We start from the raw sequence: 22337 nt of genomic DNA, 5'->3' as shown, positions 1-22337 counted from the left end.
AGGTGTTTGCTTCTATCAATAGATAACTATTTTGTTAAAAATTGTTTTTTTTTTTTGCAAAAAAATTAAAATAATAAATTGAATAGTAAGTTTTTAAATTCTTGGTCATGGAAATATAAGCTTACAGTCGAAATTAAAGTCTAGTTTATGTATAATGAATGTTACTATTTATAACGATGTAAACTCTGCAGAGTAAAAAGCTTCCAAGTTACCAAACGTCAAATCAAGTTAAGCTCTAAAGCCGTATCCGTATCAAATATCAAAACGTAATAGACCGTTCCCAGAAAAAAATAAATCCTAAAATATTTTATCTACGATGTATTCCCGAAAAAATGCTACACCGAAACCTGCAGCGTTCTAATAAAAATAAAATACGTTATATAAAACACACCGTTTTAAAACTACCTACGAGGTTGGAAAACTGAAAACCACTATGTGGTAGCAATATTTTAAAGGAACAACCAATACTATCGGAAGCCGATCGTTTATAGAGAGTTAAGTGCTGAGAAGTTTTAGCGTCTCAATTTTATGAAATAAACGTGTTTTATAGCACTCCATTTTATAAAGACAAGCCTTTATTAAGATGTCATCTAGTTTTATCGGAAAAATTATGTGGCTGCCCGGTATAGAAGAATTTTACAGAAAAAAGATAACACTGTCTCTGACTGGAATTTTCTAAGCTTCTATCGAAATTTTTTTGTTAAATATTCAATCATATTTCGTCCTTTCGTGTTTTTTGTTAACGTTGATTTATTTGAATTGATAAGGGTGTACCGATTGAGTTTGAAATAATAAAGTTTCAGCACAATGCTTCATGAAATTACTTTGACAGTAAAACATCGAATGAATGAAGTTCTAAGGCTCGTTACAATTCAGACACTAAAATATTTCATACTCGTACATGTGTCTTTCATAGATTAATTGCTTATTTGAAATGTTATGTGGTTTATACCTACCTACTCTGAACCACTGTAGACATTGTCCTACACCGTCTTAATTACATCAACTGACCAAAGAGCCATCCATAACCCAATAGATAGCTCAGTATCTATAGTGAAACAGAATTCGCAATTTGTTAGTCTGTTTTGAATATATTTGATTAGGATTAGAATCTGATAAGAATAATTCATATATTATTTTGGTCTAAAGCAAATGCCATTCAACAGGACCTTCGAAACTTTTGGTTTTTGAACGAAAATCTGTAGTGTGAAAGCGCTGTAAAGAATTTTCTACGAATGTATCACATACACATACCATTTCGAGTGTAAAACAACGGTTCATATAAAACGCATCCCAATCCGAACAAACGGGTAAATCGTAACGATCATTTCGAAATTTAATTCTCATTACCATTAATAATTCATAGACGAATGTTGAATACAAAATGGCGCTTGCATTTTATGCATGCCGCTTTAATAAGGTTGGCACATTCCATCGACACGGTTCATGGCATAGAGTAACTTTGAATTTTAAATTGACAATGCATAGTTATTCCTATTTTGAATTTTCTTAACGACCTGTGTCTTGGAGAGAAAGAAGGTAAGCTTTCTTTTCTTGATTCATCATATTTAGTAAAAGATATTGAAGTGCATTGAGTGGCTTTTTAACTGTGGTTTTCTACACCCAGCATATTTATCTGTTGACTTGCTTGCTAGAGTCAGGAATTTGAAATTATTGTATAGGATGTCAAAATTCAGTCTCTATTAGGAAAATCAACAGATATAGATTAATCAGAATAGGTAAAAGAAATAAAATTTGGCCATTAAAGGAGTCACGAAGTTTGCTTTAAGTCTACGTATAAGAGCATGAATAAAGGTATTAAAAATTATTTTTTCCTTGAATTCTTCGTTAATCAATACAATACCTATAAAGAAAAAATAAATCGATCCTAAGCCAAAAATATAATATCCTTTACCTGGAGACTATATTCTCGCCAGCCAGTATTGGAGTTGACATTTTCGGGCACCCTCACCTAACTCAATTGGACAGAAATGACAAGTTCCTTAGCGTTTTTTGAGGTGAAATATTTTTGTTCTTGTTTCCTAGTTTTCTTGTCAATGGTAACGGTAGGTAATACTTTCAGTTACAGTAGTGAATATGTTTATTTCACAGTGTTTTTACAAGCCAAAATGTGTCGTTCCTGTAGATATGTAGTAATGCTTTATATGTGAATATATATTTTTCGATTTGATTGCAGAGGTATTCTGCTAAAGAACTGTATAGTACTGTGAAATACAAAAAAAAACAAAATATATCACAAAAAATTCGTTCGAGTTTCGATTCGATTATCTCTCGATTTAACATTTCCTATTACAAGAAATGCAAGCAGCTTCATCATTCACTACCCACTGTAACTCGATACAATAAATCATCGACACGTCGATATCACTCGAATGCAAAGAAAGGGTATACTAAAAGCAAAAACAGCTTAGTTTCAGTTGAAACGTATCCTTCTGACCTATATACTGTTGGCAGAGGGAGCCGAACAAACAATGGACTAACTGAACTTTCGCTGCATTACGATCGGATTTTCTTTTGTTTTTCAATCGATTAGTTCTCGAGTTACGAATATTAATGTTGTAAGCTTCTATATAGCATACTCTACGTCGCATCTCTGTAAGGTGATTTTCAGTTGTTTTTTTTTATTTACGATTTATACAATTTCTAGCTCTATCCGTGTAAGAATCTGGATAAATCGGAAGTGGTATAAAGACAATCCATAAAAGATTTTTGTAGTCCATTGAATTTGTAGATTCGTTTTGCACGTTTTTTTTTACAGCATTTTTGTCAATGAAGGAAATAATAACGACAAGAAAAACTGAGTCACGGCTATAATATTAAGGCATTAAAAATTATAATGTATTACGACACTGTTGTATGAGAACATTAATTTATTTCAAAACTTTCGTGTCGTCAAGTCAGTTTCCTGACTGTAAAGTTACGAAGTTGAGTTGCTTACTAGCTGTCACTTAATTAGATGCATGTTTTCCGCTCTAAAACTTACTTTGATAAATTAATTAATCCTGTTAACAGTTAATTCTATAATTTGTACAATATTTAGGTTTCTGGTAAATATAATCCGTTTCCATTGAGTTTTGACCATTCATTTAATAATTATGTTTATTTATATTAAAGCAAAAATTCAAGCGATCATAATTAAATTTTTGGTAGTCCGGTATTATGATTTAAAACCAGCTTTTTGATCTGAACATATACATATATTTATTTAACATTGAAAAATATAAAATTAAATACCGAAAATGCTACTTAACACGCAAACAGCGCGCATCCAAAAGTGACAAATTTCGCGCTCAATTTGACAATTCAGCCGATTTCGCGCCAACTGTATCGGAAACCATCGTCAACACTAATCGTTGTACCGAACAACATGTTAAGCCTTCGATTACAAACACTAGTCGTCAAACGTTCGGCTATTTGCCAGCACGACGCACTGTGAATTGCAAATCTGGTGACCGTAGCTCCCGTTTGCTTGACCACCTCGATTTTCATCACAATACATGTGTTAGCCTTGTTTTTGTGGCGTTTCCAGCATTTTAATGACGTCACGGATTGCCATTTTGTTTTTGAGTGAGAAATGCGAGGGAAATGGTTCGACGCTGTGGGATCGAAAATCCTTTATTTATATTTTCTGGGACTGTATGAGACTAAAATAAAAAAAATCTGACATTGAACCTAGCAATTTGTGAGCTATTTTATTCACATTTCACCTAATTAAGATGCATTAAGAGTTGTTTACAAGTTCCTAACACAAGCTAATTAGCCACTTCCATTTTAAGACTGAGAAGTGAAGGTCTGAAACTGCGAATAGCCAATAGGATGGGAACCAACCAACAGATCAACACCATGAAACAAAACACTGTCTGCAAGATATTTTCTCTTTACACCACTGAGACATACACTTACAACGCAACTCCATAGTAAGTAATTGAATTTCTCTTATCGAATAAACACCTTTGTTTAACAAATAAAAGTACAAAGGTAAGATACAATGGCTGTTAGTAACATATGCGGTCCAGTAAAGTCGGAGAAACTTTGTCGAGAGCTCGGGGAAAGATTTGTCTTAACGTTGTTTCCCCGGAGTAGAGGTAGAATCCCCCGCATTGTGATCGATCTAACTGAAGTTGACAGTGAGAGAAATAATCGTAGAAGTACGAAGGTATTGCCGAGAAGACTAGATTAAATATTGCTTGGAGTAAATGTTTACTAATTTACACTGTTTTACATAATGCTATATTGATTTTAACTTTTACAATCTTATTAAAATGCGACATAAAACAAAATTAGTAAACAGACACATTTCATAAAATAGTACAAGTGAAGTACTATTGTTAACACTGGCCAGCTAGCTGTAATCTTTTCGTAAATATTCTAAAATTTTGAATATGGAAATGCACCACAGACAACACTTAAACATTCAAACAACACAGTTCAGTCAACATACAGCCTTAAAACAAGCTTCAGTTTTTGTTCCATGTAGCCCAAGCCTGGCTTAATTTAATGCTGGCACATGAGAATTACCATAATACGAAATTTACAATTCCTTTTCAGTACAACGACTGATGTGAAATTTCAAACGGCATGTTCGAATGCTATCGATTGCAAATTGGGAATGGGATAGTCGTGGAAACATGTTGTGTTTATAGCGTACTGATCTATGCTATTTAAGGGTCCATGTTGTTCCTATCTCAAACTCAAAATATTGATTTGCTTGTTAAGGTATAAGGTTGATAAATTAATAAATAAATAACAAAGGTATTTTACAGATATGTTGTACAGCTTAACGACCTTTTCAGGCGTTGCAAATGTGATAACATAAAAGATGTGCTGATAAAGAATTGAGTATTGTGTGATTAGCCTCACATTTTGTTTTTAAGTTTCTTTATTAGGACTTTCTTTGCAAATGACTTTATCCTGACCGACGGAAGACTCATTAGATTCATTACATAAAATGCTTGTTGATTAGATTTTATTTTAATCGAATACATTAAACATAAATTGTATATTGAAACAGGAAAATCTGTTTGTTGTAGTTTACAACATCAAAATGAAAAAAGACCTTCATCGTAAATAACTAGAAATACAAGTAAGTATCAAGTTTCCGATAAACAAAGTTAAGTACTTTATGTAATTTATCCATTAGGCTCGATAAACAATTTGTCTTTCATAATAGAGACTCAATTTACGTAATTTTCTTTTTTGGCACAAAAGTAAATAGTACCTAACTCATTGGTAAATCTATTGGAAAGTTCTTTGAAGAACTTATTTAATACAAAAATAACATCTTACGCGAATTATGAGTAATAGACTGGATAAATGTCAGCTGTATTTTGAGGCAACCGGCCGTTAGCTGGTCAAATATACCCATGGAATAATCTAGAAATTCTTTTATGAATAATCGTGTGGCTGAAAAATCTGTGAAGTTGAAAATCTGCTCAACGGCCTGTATCAATGAATCAAGAGCGTAATATCATCTGAGTGATTAATTTCTTTTGCTTAATTTTTTGAGCGATTTATACCCTTTGAGGACACTGTTTATCCATATGAAAATAAAAAGATTTTCTCAAACACAAAACTCTAAAATAAATAGTGTCTATACCTACATAAATCTACCGGGCAGGCATTTTTTTAGCTGGCTGGGTAAGTAGTTCTCCGAAAGCTTAAAGCACTGGTACTCAGCTGAATCTGGGTAGACTGGAAGCCGACCCCAACATAGTTGGGAAAAAGGCTCGGAGGATAGATAGGTAAGTAGTTTTCTAATGGCGTGAATGCAACCATGGCTAACCGCTACATAGTATAAATATTTTAAGAAAATATCAATACTGTTTTCCAATTTAAATTCAAAGTGACTTCGTAATTGAAGTTTCTCGAATGCACAAGAAGTTCCTTCAGCAGCTACTTATTATTGAATCTTAAGTTCGGTGTTGTCAGCTGTTGCATATTAAAGGGAACAGCGATAAAACTAAGACTAGACCAGACTTTGTTGGTGGCTGAGTAAAGCTAGGTAGTAACATGATAGTCGAAAATTATGTTAGTTTTTCTTGAGGTGCATCGTTATTTTGTAATTGGAAAAACGTAATGATTTTGATCAAACTTTCATATACGTAGGGACCTGAGCTTATATTTTTTTTCCGGCCTCTATCAACGATTTCTTCCCGAGTCTCCAGATGAAAAGTGTATAGCTTAACACGACAAAATGGGCTACCTAAACGTGAAAGATTTTTTCAAACCAGACCAGTAGAGCATTCAAGCAAACAAAAAAACGCTTCAGCTTTATAATATTAGTATAGGTTTCAACTTATTGTGTGCAATAAAACAATAGAGCTCGGCTGATATTCAATATTTTTATTAAAACCTATACACGTGCACGGTAAAAGGCTTCAAATTGTTTCGAACAAAACACTAATACATTTGGTTTTTAGATTTCCTCGAAACGCACACAGGATCCAATCCGAACATTCATACCTATATTAAAATATTTTTATTCAATTCTCACGTTGCGGCTGAAATCATAAAAAATCTGAAATATTATTTAATTACACTATGAAATTAATCTGGTAAATAATAAATCCATATTTCTATACGTGATATCTCACCACTAATATACATGTTTACAAACGGCTGATGATTATATTGTATGACTTATATTATTTGCATTCAAAGCTTTACAGTAAAACTGCATCTACTTCATTCGGAAACATTTTGAGGACATACCCGTGTCACCGGCCACACCACATCTACTTAACATACTTTAAAATAACAAATCCTTCGAATTCCTGCCGTCGTACTAGTGCTAACAACTCGGCTATCGCTCGCAGTGCCATTAAGTCACTCATTTCCGTCACTTGTCTCCAAGAAGATAAGTGGCCGACACGCTGTTTCCTCAATCCCAAACCCAGTACAAAATAATTCAGCACTCGAGCAAGGTAAAGCGGCACGGTGCTACTGTGTCTATAAATGGAAAGCGAATAGTAGCAGTATTCGTGTTTGCAGTATGCACTGCGATCGCGGTCGGCGATAGTTTGCACTTGATGCATATTAATGTTTCGTCCCACAGTACTGTTCATACCGTTTGTATTATATCGAGAATAGGATCGGCTTTGTTTCGATCATATCGCATAATATTATTTTGGTTGAATATTAATATTGGACGGGATGGAGTGTTTGAATATTCAATTTAAATAAAGACTGTTTGATTTCAAGCTTCAGTTTGGAAGATCAGAGAGTATTTTTAGAGCATAGTGGTATTTATAATGACATTTTACATGTTTAAGACAGTAAGTACCTATAGAATTACTGAAGTCATACCTATTCAGCTATTTGATGCTCAGACCAACTGATAAATATAATTTCTAACATTTACAAAAGCCCACAGATTTCAAATTAATATATCTAGAATTTATCGAGAACAGTACCAAATGCGATTTTTATAGATAACCGCTAACTATCATTAAAACGTCTTATGAACGTCGAATACCTATGTAAATATTTAGTTTTATTCCTGCTAGCGGTTTCCCGCTTCCTGAGGAAATTCCCGCTGCCGAATAAAAAGTAGCCTATACGTTATTACAATGTGTGTGCTATATTAGTGCCAAGGTTCAAAGAAAAATACATGTATTAGAGTTCGCTTGAAATAGAATCCATGCATCAATACTTGAGTTTATAATCTATATATACACATACCTAATTTTCAAAATCACTATGTGTAGACGTTGGAAATTGTCAATTATTATATAACCTTTTGTTAGCACAGTCTAGTGAGCAAACTTGTCTAAGTAGTTTGGAACTAATTGTCTGAAGTATAATGTAAAGTTCTTGACTCTTTTCATAATAAGTTTATTATAAAGGTACGTTTTGAATGCCAATTGCCGACTGCAACTGCCGACTGAACATGGCACGATCGCATTAAATCGGGCGAAGTTGCACTACTGCTTTGTAGGTATTTATCAAAACATTTATCATTTTATCATTATCATTTATCTATTTATTTTTATGAAGTCGTTTCGGATCAAAGCGGTAGCAGTACATGTAGTCGCCTTCGATATTAATTGTTTTCATGCAGTCACGGCATGTGCGGTCGGCAGTTACATTCGGGAGCTAGCATTCAAAACATACCTTTAAACTATTATTTATGTCACCATATAATATTATTATGACAAAACGGTCGCCCTATCACATGACAGACATACCAATTGGGAATACCTTCCATGTTATTCCATAACGGTATAATATATTACAGCATAAATTATGCAGAACAGATCTAGTTCAGTATTTCATGAACTACTGATCTCTAGACAGTAGATGTTTCACGAAATTGAACCTGGTACTAGATTGTAGTTCAAATACAGTTACATGGTATAACACTTTATAACTTGTCGAAGTATGGGTGTGTTTCAGGCGTTCTCCAGAACAAGCTTCTTGACAAAATGATAACATTTTGTGTATTAGAATGGTGCCCTAAATGACAGAGTAATTCAATAAAGTATCGAAAAGTTGAAAAGCTAGTGTTGGAGTCATCTCCATTTTCAGAATTTGTATTATACTAATTAAACACTTTAAAAATGTGTTTTGTAGTTGTCAATATTATTAACTGATTTTAAAGGCAAGTTTTATAAGCGAGCATTCAGTTTTGCATGCTCGCTCTAATCCTCTCATTAAAGGCTCTGTCATAAAACTTACAATAAACTTTTATAAAAATAAAAAGTATCAATATAAAAACAGAACGACACACAAAAGAATTCTCTTACCTTCTATGCGTTACGTTACCGTATTTGCCTCTTAAACTGAGGACAAACGATGCATCTGGGAAATCTGTAGTGCTGACAACAAAATAGAAACTGACTTTGGTATCGTGAACGCAAGAGATTTGTAAACCAAGTTTGCCATCAACGCCTGATAAACGGTGTTTGGTTAGCGAACTGAGTCGGTTCCTGGTTTCAAGTTCTCCGAGGAACAATTGGTAAAACAAACGAAGGTAGATATGTTGTGGAGTGTGATGCGTTTGGTTGATTTCACTAGGAAATTGTTTGTGGTTTTTAGAGTTAAGTTTGAGAGAAAATTGTTGATGAAATATTTTATGAATTTTAAACTTCAGATAGGTTTGTAAAAGATCTCAGCGACTTTTCAGATTTTTCTTACCTAGTAGGTAAGTAGCGTAGCGTAGCGTTATTTGTTGGCTACAAATTATGTAGCGTAACTTAACTACGCTACATAATTTGTAGCCAACAAATAACAATGCTTCACTAGTTTACGACCAGCTGATTTTTGGTTGAGGACAGCTATGAAAGGTATAAAAAAGAGATATATAGGTATCTATCTCTTTACATACATACACACACATACATTACATACAGGCACAGTTTGCAATTCTGAAGATAGCAATTTGTCTCCTTGCTATCTGTTCGTACAGATATTTTGGGACAAGCTTTGCTTTTCCAAGTCGACTACTTTTTTATGTTAGAGGATATACCTATTAGTCAAGTACCTATTAGTCAAATGTCGAAAATAAAATGAGATTAAAAATTCTAGATTTCTAGTTTAACACCGAAATTGCCAGAATTTTTCATCACATGAGCGATAGCGTTTTTGCAGACAAGTGTCAGCTCAGAAGTTTTTGCTCCACTATCTTAACTTTCATATCACAAGATTGATGTGTCACTCACACACATATAAACGCAAGAATAACTGGATACATTTGATTGTGATTGATCAATCGAATCGAGACTGTCCACAGCGGGGGATAAGTTTCATCAATCATCTGTCACGTATCTACTGACCGGTCTTCGAATGACAGTTCGGCAGTTTTTCCATATGCGTGAAAGATTGCTCCGTAATGTTTGTTTTCTGAGTTGAATCGGGCTACTAAAGCAGACAATACTGTAAGAAAAATATTGGACACAGATTCCCAATCTAAAAGCTGTGGTGGCCTAGTGGGTAAAGAACCAACCTCTCGAGTATGTGGGTGTGGGTTCAATTCCAGGTCAGGCAAGTACCAATGCAACTTTTATAAGTTTGTATGTACTTTCTAAGTATATCTTGGACACCAATGGCTGATAAAAAGGTGAAGGAAAACATCTCGAGGAAACCTGGACTATATAGTCTGAAATCACCAACCCGCATTGAGCAAGCGTGGCTTCCCCGTGTGAGAGGAGGCCGCTGCCCAGCAGTGGGACGATAAAAAGGCTGTAACAGTAACAGTAACAGTAACAGATTCCCAAGAATGGGAACAGAGACGCACGTGTCACCATGTTTCGTTAGGACGTATTTTTAGTTGTTGAAATTGTCACCAGTTTAGAGTGAAGGCCTATTGGAATTCCAATTCGCATTCGAAATTCTGGAACATTTTGTGTTACTGTTTACAAAGCACAAGCTGCCATGATAAGTTTGAATGGAATCTCTAACCAGAAGTGGCACTTATGGATGCTACTAGATCTCACCATTCTCTTTGTGTTCACGTTTAAACCTTTGAGAATAATTGGAGAATGTAAAGCTAGGTTTCAATGTCAATTGCCTGTTGCCATGCCTGTGTTTGTCGACAGATATTTTGTTTATTGGTGGCGTTTCGTCTGCTTAACGTCTAGCTGTTAGAACTATTGTTGTAAGAAGAGAGAATTTGCTAGTTCTTGAACATAATGTGACACTTGGATCTTAGTTTACTTAATATCTATTCTAACAAAATATTATCCCACCAAAAACATTAAATGTAAAAAAAGCCAATCCTCTACGCAATTCCTCCACCGTAAAAAGTTTTGAGATCGCATAGAAGCCAAGTCCTGTTCACCTTTATTTGTAATAATAAATCAATATTTTGTGACTATATCAATAGTTTTGTTCACATTACAATAATATTGTCTTGGCCATGAGCACAAGTTAATAGTCGCTCCCTGAAATAATGTGTAAATACCATTGAATTGATACATTCTATATGGACATGATTTTACGATTGGACTGATTGGAATTTGAGATCACCATGGACCAAACATGCGCCATAGTAAATGTGCATTTCATGATTTTGGATGATACTGACTGTCGGTCATTTAGTAACAGTTACAGGTAGTAACTTTTAGAAAAAACTAAAAGTATTTAATTCTGGCATATTAAACTTCATGATTGACTTTCACCTCTCCAAGATATGCTGTATTAAGTAATATATTTGTAGTTTATTGTGCTCATGGCCAAGTCAATATTATTGTAAAGTGAACGAAACTATTGATATGGTCACAAAATATTGATTTATTATTACAAATAAAGTTGAACAGGACTTGGCTTCTATGCGATCTCAAAACTTTTTACGGTGGAGGAATTGCGTAGAGGATTGGCTTTTTTTACATTTAATGTTTTTGGTGGGATCTAATTTATTTTTTGTAGGTCTCCTTCTTCTCTAAGTATATAACAAATTAAATTAACTTACATGCAACTAACTAAATATATAACAAACTAAATATGTAGACCTAAACTAGCACGTAAACAACATTTTTTAAAAATAAATTAAACAATTTCGAAATTGTCGAATTTTTTAATCGAATATCTTTTAGAATAAAAGAGATTTATTTCAGGGGTAGATGGCGCTATCACATGAAATTGTTTTTTTTTTTACTAAAAACCGTAGCGCGATTTAGACCAGGACAACGCCATCTATCGAGCGAGCATGCAGTATTTATCGCACTGCATTAATATGAAAGATTTTATCATTATTCATTTTATTTTAACCTAGCTTTTTTATTCATATGTATGTATATTTAATACATAATAACAATATACCATACTACGTAACAATAAAACAAATAGTAACATTTTGTACATAAATAAATAACAAAGTTATCAATGCAGCCAAAATTCATACACAATGTTCTTGAAAAACCGCAAATATAAATTTGTTTCCTATTTTTTTATTAAGTTTTAAGGTTTTTATAATTTTCCCTTTATATGTAGCTAATAACCTATCTTGGTGCCAAATTTGAAGGTTCTAAGTTTGCTAGAAGTACCTTAGACTTTTGATGATCGGTCAGTGAGTGAGTCAGTGACAAAATGGTGTAACTTTGATCGCTCATAACTCGTAAACTATTTATTCAAATTTCTTGTAATTTTGGGACTGAGCTTGTTCTAATACTTACACTTGGTCATCGAAAACCTAAACTCCTAGCTTTGTTCACATGGAAGATACAGGGGGCTGAAATAGCCGCGAAACGCTTCGAGAAAAGATGGTACGGCCGTGCCCGCTTTGCTCGAGTCTTGGCTGGGGCACTGCCGTGCCCTCAGATACTAAAAAGTAGTGGCCTTAAAAGAAGATTGATTACATTTTACGTTCACCCAATCACAGTAAAACAGCAAGCGTGCTAGATATTTTTACACCTAGGAAAAACCTTGACAATTTTCTTCCGAACATAAAAGGTACTAAGAATACATACCACATCGATGTAATCCATTCAAGATAGGATATATTAAAGGTTTTTATTTCAATATGATAAGCTTACTGACAGTTTTAAGCAACTGTCCAGACATATAGCATGTATCAAAGGTTGCCTGACTGACGGCTTAACATGTTATCCGAGGCCAATGCAACTTAAGCTACTGAATCGATCCACATCCACTCAAATAATTGTAACCTAATTCAAACCACACGTAGGTGACATAAAGTTCAATTTTAAATAGCAAGTAACACCTAGGTCTTCCAAGAATACTCAGTGTTACTAAACATTTATCAGACAAGCTGTCTTGCAATTACGAGTCGTTTCTGTGAATGGAGAATGTCTTACCCGGAATGGTTTGGTTCATTTATGTGCCTTTTCTGGGTAATACGAACCTTTTCAATGTTATTTGATCTGTATGCTACTAACTAAAGTTGCAGTTAGACTGTTGTTCTTAAGTTTTTTTTTTGTTAAGACTAAAGCCCAAAATGCGGCTACAGCCAGTTCTGGCCGGTTAAAACTAGGTGAAGCCGGCCACACGCGGCTAAACTTAGTTGTATCCTCTTTGTTCTGTTTAAAATGACCTTTACTTGCTGTTAAATAATACTTTCTATATTTAGTCAATTGATTCTAAAATCAAATTGGTTTAGTCACTTCTTAACCTGACTTTAAGTAGGTACCTACTACATAGTATGTACAAAAATTGATTTCTTAATGTAACTATTCTATTATTACCTACAAATATATACGAGAACTGTATTGTGAGAAAGTAAACGACAAACAGAATCAACCCAAAGTGCAACCGACTGGAATCTAAACTAAAACTAAAGTGGCTTTGAGTCGAATGCGTTTAATGTTTACTGAACATCAAAATGTATGGGTTTAACTTTGAGGCGAAACAAGTCAATTGTTCCTAATTTTGATCTCGCTTCTATGAGAAAAAATATTCAAAAATATTCTTTAGACATTAGCTTTAATTTTGGCACCTCATCTGAGCTGATTTCACCAAAATATGGTGGTTTAGGATTTAGTAACATGATAAAAATATGGTGAACCATATAGTACATATGCTCATGCTCAATCCTTCTCCGTGTGAGAGGAGGCCTGTGCCCAGCATTGGGACGATGAAAAGGCTGTAACAGTAACAGTATAGTACATATGAGATTTAGGGTAAAGGTGGCTTTAGAACGAAATCCAATCATATATCATGTTTCTAGTACAAGAGCCAGAATTTAATTGGTTCAATCTGATCTTAGCACTTGAGTTTGTAGTAAGGTTATGTTCATATAACTGAATACTGGGAATAAGGTAACTGGATATACTAGCTTTGGCAGACAAGCGACTGAAGGTTTGCATAACTAAAGGACGTAGATCAGACCTGTAGACGTTAAACAGTGATATCTTACTTCTATCACCGCATTTGATGATTTGGATCGGTATATTCGTAATTTTCAAGGACAAATATCATCAACTAAACATTTTAGCGATAATTCTTTCAAATTGACTTGACAAAAGTTACAATCTAAACTGTCTATATAAAACCAGTTTCCCCATCAAAAATTACCCTAACACAGCACGAGAGAAGTCAGTAAATCAAACTCCGGTATACCCTGCATCGACATTATTCCTGAACAAGTGAATATTAATGCGGCTACCTCTGATGAGAGCTCGATTGACACGGCACACGGAGCGATAAACATCTAGCCGCCGTGATTACTTCTGTATTGGGGTTCTTGTTTGATGAACATGGTAGTACTGGCATTTTTATACGAGCAAAAATATAACTTGTTAGTATGGCAATAAAATTGAAATTTCAACTATGAAGTTATCTAAGATGAATATGCGAGATCTTTCATGATAGGCGGAGGAAAGAGAATCAGGTTTGGAAGAAGACCTTGAGCATAAACGTAGATGGGGTAAAGAAGAAAAGGACGACCAAATAAAGAAGTATATATTGAGTGAAAGACGATAGGGCCGGAAATAATGTTAATCTTGAGATAGTTTCATATAGAAAATATGGAAGAAGATAGGTGTCGCCGACACCGATATTTGGGATAAGTGAGAACGTATCGACGTGCACGTTAATTACCTACGCTCTATTTAAAAATAGTCTAGCTATGGTGCAGCGAGTTTGAAATGTCGGGGCTCATTTATGTCAAAAAACCGAATCCGCTTTTTGAGGATTGCCTCAAAACTTTCGAAAAAATACCCTGCAAAGAGCACGAAAATAAGCTGCAACAAACAAGTCGTGATTACTTCTGTGTGCAGTTTTCTTTGATGCAGATATCGTGAACATTACAGTCAAGTTTGAAGCTGTTTATATGTTTGAACGTGATAATCTCAGCCACTACTGAAATGATTTCAAAAAATATTTAGTGTCAGACAGTTCATTTATCAATCAAAGTTACTTTTAGCAGTGCAGGTGAAAACTCTGGCCGAGATAATTCTATTAATAATTTTCTCAAAGTGAGCAAGCATTCAGTGCACCTACAACTTTGATAAAACAGGAAATTCACCAAACACATTGCTTTCCTACGAAACCTCAAGCACCAACATTTCCGCAGTCTCAAACCAATTCACACAGCTCAACAATCTAATTCATCGAATCATTACACTAGCACACTGAAATAGTGTAAATGTACATACACGAACACAGGTGCATAGACGATAGTAAACACTAATTCAGACCGTGGTGTATTTGCACACCGTTGCATGGCGATGAATGCCGCATATTAATGTGTGACTATACTTCGTATTGATGCTATAATCCCTTGTTGTGGACGTTTGGCATATTGGTCGTGACTGTACCTAGTGAGGTTGTGATTCGTTTTTGTTTTGTATCGTTTGCGTGTTGAGGAACTACTACATGCAGTATGATAAAAATATTGTACGGCCGTTTCTAGAATCATGCCATCTCTATCAGATTTGTTGTTATATGTACGAGTAAGTACATAATTTTCCAAATTTTTTGTTGATGGCAAAAATCATCAAATGTGTGTGATCCCGCTGTGGGTGGTAGCAGTAGTGAGGGAGTGTCAGATTTTTACTGACTGAAAATCCATAGTGTTCTTTCGTAGGCCTTTTATGTATAAGTACAGCGGTAACTCTTTCGAACAATCCCGCAGCCCAATTTCCTTACTTCAGATACAAATAAAAATAATGTAATTCATACACATTCGGGTAATTCAATCCTCTTTCACAGTATTTCCACAATATATCACTAGGTTCAAGAGTATTTTAAATGTTATCCTGGGCAAGGTAGCGAGCTGTCATGTTAGGAATAAAATACCTGAACAACTTGGATATATGAAGTGCCAACCTTTCACCGGCTCTGAAGCATGTTTAAATATAACTTGATATATTCAAAAGAAGATAAATATTATGTATTTTAGTACTACGGTATTTGAGGTGAAACTATATTTATTATGTTTGTGGAACACACACAAGTTGTCTTGATGCTGTTTATTTTTGGGCTGTGTTGTGGGATGTTACTAGGTGTATTAATTTTCATATTACATTTTATAACATGACACTGCAAGGTAACTCCTAGAAATTATAAATATAAGAAGTACCTATGTGTACATAAGACGCCAAAGGTATACTCAAACTGGCTACGTTGTATGGCGATAGGTACAGTAAAATTAGTTTCTAAAAGTCGTGAGTACTTAAAAGGCTGGCTGTTTACTTCTAATGTTATATTTCGTATATATAAACAATTTCTCTTTAACAAGAAGAATGCTTAATTAACGAATAACTTGTGAAGAATTTTAAACAATGTACTACTTCTTTTTCTTGCTTGATTCTTTACTGAGTAAAATAACAGCTTTTTGCGTTTTTTATCAATACTTTATAAATTAGAAATTGGGTGTTATTAATTGTACTTTAACAAAAATCCCCTATGATATTAGATTTAAAAATACCTATTCAATACATGCTTCTCTTAGTCACAAAATAATAGGAAGCGACTTTGCATAATTCGTGTTTCTAAATATGTATGACACTTCCCAATTTTAAAAACAGAAGCAAAATCCCATAATTCAAAAACCGAACAAACTTCTGACTTTTCGGTACATACGTAAACCAGTATTGGTCTTCTCCAAATAAGCCGCACATACCGGCTAGTAAGTCATAGTTATTTGCAGACTGCCTACAGCCGTGACTCAGCCGAGCTCCCAAATTTGTGGTAGCCACTAATAGGAGCCTGGTTAACCGTGTGGATTTCTAATCAGTAGTGGTATTGGGTTGGTATGAATTCAGTATTGTATGTAAATGGAAGGTATTTAATTAATTAATTGGTGGTGAAAGTGAAGGTTTGATGAGCTAAGAATAGTGTTCTGTATGGTCCTGTTGATTTGAATATTTCACATTGCTGTAGGCTACGTGTTACACGTTAATGTTTACGTACTATGAAAACTGTTACGATGTAATTTTAGAGTTCATGATTTGCATCGATGCAATTTAGTTATGATAGTTACAATATTGGAAAGTAAAGTGCCCATAAAATTACGTCACAAATATTTAGCCTAATGATTTTGAGTAATTAGGCATACACTGTGTTTGTTTTACATCAAACGAAATAAAGCATACTAATATTAACAAGACCTCAATGCTACGCTAAAAGATTTATTCAAATTACAATACGTCGAATTCCCAATAAAAGTTTCTGAGAAGTATTACAGTTTCAGATTTTTAGTTCTAGAGTTTCGTAGCGAAATGAAACACAATTTTCAATTCTGTCAGGTATTTTATAATCCGGTGAAGTTGAGGTTACCCGAGAGATATTTCCCTCTAGCCTCGTCCGTCTTTTCTAAGAGTAGTGAAACTTTATTATGAATTTAGTTTGGTCTACTCCCGTTGCATCTGTGGGTATGTATTTTGCTCTTATGTATAGGTTATAGATACGGATAAGATAGAGGTTGTTGACTTTCATTGGGTTCACTTGTTTCTTTTGTATATACGTATAGATTTTACAACATCAAAATGCAAGCTTTTTGGGCTGCTATATTATCGACACTGAGGATTTCAAATTAAAGCGCATTTCCGCAACGCGTATTTCACCCGAACAAATGTATGCAGGTACCTAGTACGCAGTGGCGAGGTTTGTAATTTAACACAATTATCTAATTTGGATCCACGTAAATGGCTTTCATTTTGCCTTTATACCACTCTCGAAATTACAACAGCTATTCCGCACCAAGTTTGACAAAAGTACCGTTTCATAATTTCCCTAACAATCTACAAAAAAGTACAATGAACATTTCTATAAAACTGAAAGAGCCTATATTTATGGAAATCTATTGTCGATTTACCTTTTTGTCTTTCTTTTTCGAAGCAGGACCTCTAAAAGGCAAGATGGATGTGACAGCCAGCACTTGAGCATAATAAAAACGGAATTCCTTCATTAACGCAGAGAGATCCTTATACCGTGGATGGGATACCGGGATACTGGCTTTCTTGAGGATTCTTCTAACTTAAATCACTTTCAAAGAAGTGCCCTAAAGTTTAATTGTTAGCCAGAGTTCCTTCACTTTACGGATTCTTGACCACGTCTAATTTAAACGGTGTTTAATTGAACATCGTGGGCTTCATTGTTTAAAAATAAAGGAGCAACGACATGTCAACAAATTAAGAAGCTAATTAATAAAAAATTCAAAAACGTTCTTGACGCACTTAGCTTACTAACCTGAAATTAGGTAATTATTTTGTTTCTTATAGTTGGGGTTTAAGATTATTGGTACAGAAAAAATTGTATCGTTGTGAGAAGCTTGTGCCCAGCAGTGGGACGATAAAAAGGCTGATGATGACTAATATAAAGTAAAATATTTAAGCTAAACCAGCCACATGGTGTGTGATTAATGTAAAATAATCTTTACCGACTACTGAAGGACTGTCTAAGATGGAAAAGAAAACCTTTTTGAAAGTTTTCCATAACTCGTAGACACATACATTTTCTCACAACCTTTAATCATAAGAATCTTTTCATGATTTTTCTTACACACAGAGTACAGAAATGTGTGTTTTTCACGAAAATAATTTCTATTTATTTCGAAGTAAATCCTTTGAAACCTTATAGAATCGTCTGAAGATTCCGACTTTATCCTTCGCGACCGAAAGTGGATTTACTTTGATTTACTAACGTATGTCGGTTTGGTTTCTACGTTCCTCTAATCTAGATATATTTATCGGTTTAGGTGAAACCTTTTTATTTATATTGAAATAAAGTGTTATATACTTAAATGTAGTGCTATTTAAGTGAAACCGTTGAAAATATTTTAATGACCTAGCTTAGGCCAAACGCCTTCCTCAATAGGTACATGGGCTTTCTAATACAGTTTTTTTTTTAATGGGTCCATTAGTTCTTTTTGCGCTTTCGGCGATATAATATTACAATAGATTTGAAAAAAAAATGCTTCGGTAGATACTAAGGATATTTGAAACAAAATTACTTTTTTGTTTAATAAATCTTATTCTAACAGTAAAAAATATTGTTTTCCTGGCTATTTCCTCGTGAAACGTCGGACTTCATTAATCAAATGTCGATTTATAAGTCGAAAAAAGTTGATAAATTCAAAGCTACGTTTATTCATTTTTTTTTCTAAAACAGGGAGAGACAATAAATCCGAGATGTCAACCTTTTTTGTTCTTCAAATAACTTTTTCGAAGCGTATTTATCGAATTATAATTTTTGTTATAGTAAAGAAAAACAAAATTGCTCAATAAAATCTTAAATGATTTTATAGTTATAAGACCGCTGCCTAACTGGTATTAAGTACCTATATATGTGTACAATTGTACACGATGAATTGCTGAATCTTCTTAATCATTTCGTAGAACACCAAACCTAGGTGATATTCTAGAAAAACGTAATAATACCAGTCTTAATAACTAGCCAATTCATATAACCTTAGTACAGAAATATCTAATAGGGAATTTATTGAACAAAACTGCTGACTACCACAAGTATTGTACACAAATTGCGTTGAAACACGCGATATCTCAATACTTTTGCGTTTCGCGTTCCTGAATGTGATGATTAATCGAGAAAGCTTGCTTTTTGTATTCTAATTGGACGGTCGGCGAGTAACAAATTACTTTTTCATGAAATACAAAAGATCCATTATCCACTCAAATTAGTTCCTAAAGGAAATCATTAATATTAATCAATGTTTCAAAGGCTACGGTTTGTAAGGGTAAAATATCTGATCGAGACGGTTCACGATCGAGCGTCGATAATAAATTAATATTTTAGACCGGTATTCTTTGTGAAGCTACCATACAGGCCACGCGGTTCAATGTTCGCCTACACATTGGAACATGTTCAGTACCTACCCACCAAAGTACGCGTATAAAATTGTGCGTAATCGAATACCGGAATGTAGAATTGCCTAGTCTTTGCAAAGCCAAGTATAAACAAAAATAAGTATTCAAACTTTATACCAGCTTTACTAGACTAGACTTATTTTATTCTCCGTTCTTAATAAAAGATTTAAATACAAAAATACACCATTTTATAAGAGAACGTAATATCGACGGTGGCAGTTCAAGCGTGAATGACTTAATTTCCTGATAAAAGTGCTCTAATTGAATATCTGAAACGTTTGAGAAAAATATAGAAAAATGAATAAAGTTAACATTATTGAGAACGTTCTAGATTCTTTGACCTCATGAAAAACTAAGTAAGATTTGTTTCTACTTGTATATAAAAACGTATAGTTATACACTAGCTTCTGCCAGCGACTTCGTCCGCGTTAGAGTCGGACTTCGTGCAAAGAGAGAAAGAAATAATAAACACCAGCCCCTCCAATTATCTAAATCTATGCGTACCTACTACTACTTTAAGAAATAAAATGTAAACTATTAATAATTTGTAATTTGAACGAATATTTAAACACTACCAAAATAACTAATAGGTACCAACCTATTTTATAAAATAACAACAAAAGAAAGTTAAAAATAAATTATTTAAAACCTAAAAGTCGCGCAATAAGGTTGAACACTCTGAACGCCTATTCACATCAATCGCACCAAGAGCCAAATATTGTATGAAACTCGCGCAACCACCGCGCCGCGAGCCGCGTCGAGCGCGGCGACAGATGCCCAAAAATGATCCTTATAGCGTGATTCAGTATTCACGCGCGATGGCTTATCCGTTTTTCGTGTATAACTTTGGTGTTTCTTCACCGATTTATATGAATCTTTTTTTAATGAATAGGTAATACTATTAACTATTTTTAATTCGTGTGAGTGAGAGTGTTATAAACGTAATAGTAGACAAATATAATCAGAAAACTCCGAACTGCTAAGCTACCGAGAGAGTTTTACGTGTTATTGTGAGTCAACCATAAAAGATAGATATATACTGTCATGGGATATTTTTTACATAATTTTATGAAGAACATTTCCGTCATACATGGTTTCTGTGTAGCTGTAACCATAAGGGTTGCACACGCGACGGAATCTTAAAAAATGGAGTAACTTCTCCCGTTTTCCCAACATTTACCTTCACTGCTCTGCTCCTATTGATCGTAGCGTGATGCAAAGTATCCTATAACCTGCCCAGGAGTATGAAGAATCATTGTACCAAGTTTCATTGAAATCCGTCAAGTAGTTTTTGTTTCCATAACGAATATACAGACTGACAGACAGACAGACAGACAGACAAAAATTTTTCTGATTGCATTTTTGGCATCAGTATCGATCACTAATCACCCCCTAATAGTTATTTTGGAAATATATTCAATGTACAGAATTGACCTCTCTACAGATTTATTATAAGTATAGATTATGTAGTCAGATTACAAACTTACATTTAGTAATTATATGTAACAAATGTAGTAAATTAGGTACCTAATAGGCAACTTTTTTTAACTCATATTTTTCGTATTGGATTTATACGTACTTAATCCTTTTCAAATATTTAATATGAGTATGAGATATCGACCTACTTGTGTTTGTCATAACGCCTACTGTTCTTCGAAACGGCTTTACGGCTTGATACGCATTAACAACATTTATTAATCTACCAAAATAAGCCCAGCAATTAATCCATACGACAAATTCTACGAAGTTCTATAACACGAAAATTACGTAATACAAACATTAATAAACCAGGAATATTTTCGTAATTAATTTGAGGATCAAAATAGTTTCGTATGAGTCAGTCGTGGACATTCCCTCGCGAGTCATTTTCGCGTAGGTTTACATGATTTACAGAAACTACGGTACAAAATGATGACTCAGTTATAATTACTCAAGCCAAATTGTAGGCCGTAACTACATAATAAATCACCCTTATTAGCAACAGAGACTAATTGAATATGTACATAAAAACCTGTATGTAAGTAGGTACTTAGCTAGGTGATCGGTCCACAAATAGATCTTCCCGCAGTAAATCAATGTAGGTAAGGAATTTATTGCCTACACATAAATTCCCCAAACGCAAGCGCAGGTAAGTATTAATAATGGTAACTGAATTAATTTCACATATGTCGGCCATCTTGGATACGCATGAAGGGTTCTTGGCAAAATTATTAGATTGCAATCTGGAGAAATGGCCACTTTTCTTTTTTTTTTGCCCCTGGAACGGTTCCAGATGTTTTCAATTTGGAAGTTTGTAAAGTAAGATTTAAGACGTATGTCTTTTGTTGAAAGTTTATTAGACCTATTTCTTCATAAAGCTTAATGAATTGTTGTATTTTCTGGTTTATAGTTTATTGATATTAAAATATATTCACGCCGTATATTTAGCAAAAAAAGAATTTAATATTCTCGTTGAATAAACCAAACTTTACTTAAGAACACCACAAACAATAAGAACACAAAAGAGATCATAAATCGAGCATACACTAGTATGTAACTACGACAATTCGGATTACCATGCACCAGAAATTCAAATCATTCTACAGAAATGTA

At 34.1% G+C, this 22337-nt stretch overlaps 1 protein-coding gene across 1 annotated transcript in view; it reads right to left on the bottom strand.

Annotated features, from left to right (window-relative positions):
* Positions 1–22337, bottom strand: part of LOC110381732 (suppressor of lurcher protein 1) — a 359122-nt gene that overhangs the window by 152141 nt on the left and 184644 nt on the right. The gene's annotated exons all lie outside the window — the stretch shown is intronic.

Source organism: Helicoverpa armigera, chromosome 14 (genome assembly GCF_030705265.1).
Source record: "Helicoverpa armigera isolate CAAS_96S chromosome 14, ASM3070526v1, whole genome shotgun sequence".
Taxonomy (NCBI): Eukaryota; Metazoa; Arthropoda; class Insecta; order Lepidoptera; family Noctuidae; genus Helicoverpa; species Helicoverpa armigera.
The sequence above is the reverse complement of the archived record's forward strand: the minus strand, read 5'-3'. Positions and strand labels throughout refer to the sequence as shown.